The sequence below is a fragment of the Physcomitrium patens genome, chromosome 6 (genome assembly GCF_059467195.1).
Source record: "Physcomitrium patens ecotype Gransden chromosome 6, ASM5946719v1, whole genome shotgun sequence".
In the NCBI taxonomy this organism is placed as follows: Eukaryota; Viridiplantae; Streptophyta; class Bryopsida; order Funariales; family Funariaceae; genus Physcomitrium; species Physcomitrium patens.
This window is the reverse complement of record NC_143415.1, coordinates 380,001-382,500: the sequence shown is the minus strand read 5'-3', so window position 1 is coordinate 382,500 and position 2,500 is coordinate 380,001.

The following is a 2,500-nucleotide window of genomic DNA, read 5'->3' as shown; positions in this document are numbered from 1 at the left end:
AACGATTTAGTGGATTTTTGACATGACATGGACTACCACGTGGCAGCCACATCAGCAAGGTAACACGTGGCACTTGAAAAAATCAATTTAGTATTCTTCTGCCTTTTATTTTTCTACCTTATTCCAGTTAATTAAATTACTTTAATATTTTTAATTCACCAATTTATTTTTATTTTTATTTATATTTCTGTCTAGGCGCAAGACTGGGCGGCCAGCAAGGAGTCGAGACAGGGAGTTAATTTTAAAATTGATTTTTAAAAAATGATTTATTTATTTATTTCCACCTATGCGGAAGACTGGGCGGCCAACGAGGAGTCGAGACAGCCAGGAGTCGGGACTTGGGCAAGGGAGCGGGACAAGAGGTCGGGACTCGCGGCGGGACAAGGAAGAGGAGGAGGAAGTCCGGGACTCGCGACGGGACTGGGACTCGCGCCGGGACTAGGGAGTCGCGGCGGGACAAGGAAGAGGAGGAGGAAGTCCGGGACTCGCGACGGGACTGGGACTCGCGCCGGGACTAGGGAGTCGCGGCGGGACAAGGAAGAGGAGGAGGAAGTCCGGGACTCGCGACGGGACTGGGACTCGCGCCGGGACTAGGGAGTCGCGGCGGGACAAGGAAGAGGAGGAGGAAGTCCGGGACTCGCGACGGGACTGGGACTCGCGCCGGGACTAGGGAGTCGCGGCGGGACAAGGAAGAGGAGGAGGAAGTCCGGGACTCGCGCCGGGACTAGGGAGTCGCGGCGGGACAAGGAAGAGGAGGAGGAAGTCCGGGACTCGCGCCGGGACTAGGGAGTCGCGGCGGGACAAGGAAGAGGAGGAGGAAGTCCGGGACTCGCCACGGGACTAGGGAGTCGCGGCGGGACAAGGAAGAGAAGGAGGAAGTCCGGGACTCGCGACGGGACTGGGACTCGCGGCGGGACAAGGAAGAGAAGGAGGAGGTCCGGGACTCGCGCCGGGACTAGGAAGAGGGGGAGGAGGTCCGGGACTCGCGACGGGACTAGGAAGTGGGGGAGGAGGTCCGGGACTCGCGCCGGGACTAGGGAAGAGGAGGAGGAGGAGGAAGGCCGGGACTGGGACTCGCGGCGGGAGTAGGTAGTGGGGAGGAGGTCCGGGACTCGCAGCGGGACAAGGAGGAAGTCGGGGAGGAGGGCCGGGACCAGGAGTCGCGGCGGGGATAGCAGGCAGGACAGGGAGGGTGGGTGGTCTTCCACAAAAAAAAGTGTGTCTCGGAACTTCCTTAGTGCAGTAGGACGGGGGGGCCTGCCGAATCCCACAGAGAGTACTATGTGGGGAAGGGTTCCTCTGAAGCGTCTCGGGAAAAGTCGTGAGGGGGTGACGGTTGCTCGGTGCCTACGGGTCCCGACTGCTCGCTGCCTTCTTTGAGCCCAGTACCGACGTTCGCAGGGGGATACCTGGATACTACTGGGGTTACCTGGATACTTCTGGCGTGTTACCTTGGATCAGTGAGGAGTGGGGGTTAGTTTCCCGGCGACGCGACCCTCTGAGGAGGTCCCGCGGAGGGTCGCCGAGTATTATATGGTGAGCTGGCTGTCAAGGATTGTGAGTCCCGCTGCCAAAATTTTTTTTGGTGCGCGGGCGACTGGAAAAAGAGGGTTGGTCTTGTGCCGATACGCGTAACGTCGCAGCGAGTCCCAAGAGCTAGTAACCATTTTTGGCGGGGGGCGATGGCCTCGGTATTGTCAAGCCATTCTCTCATTCATTTGGGAGGGTGGGGAGAAGTGTTTGCCGAGGCCGTTCAAGCTCCGCCTGGTCGACCACCACTGTGACCGCCACCGCGCTCGATCTCTATTGCAAGCTCAGGTGAAATTCCTGATAAACTTGGAGGGGTGTGGGACGCGTTCGCAGTGTGGGCCGAGGAGTCATAACATCCCAGGTCGGAATGTGAAAATGGAACTTCGAAACCGGTGAGAGTTCTCTCGTCGGCTAGGGGTTTCACAAAAGTAACATTTCTATAAATTTCTATCCGACCCCTCCATTAATTTGGAGGGGCGATGGGCCCCAGGATTGGACATACTTCTTGCTGATTTGTCTTTTGAGGAAAATCCTTCGCGGTGATGGTTACTTTTTCATTTTTTAATGTGTGTATCGGCCTCGTCGGTTTCTCTCTTTCCTGGTCACATTCCCGAAAAAGGCCGCAGCACCTATGATTCTCTTCCGGGGGTCTAACTCTCCCTCTCTCTCTATCCTTCTCTTTGTCTGGCTCTCTCTGGCTTCACTTTTTGTGGTGTGTGCCTCTGGGGGTCTGGTTGGAATTTGCCGTTGGCTTTTTGCCCTCTCTTTTTGCCTTTTATCCATCGCAAAGAAGGGTGTGTGTGTTCTCACCTGGGGTTGGAATGAAGGACGGGGAACCTCCTCGTCTTGTGAAGTGGGACCATCTTTTAGGATGATGGCTTTTTGCTGCCTGGTGTGTGCTTGGGTGGGGTTTGGTGGTGGCAGTCTACCTCTCCCTTTCTCCGGTAAGACCAGATGACTGGTTCGTCCG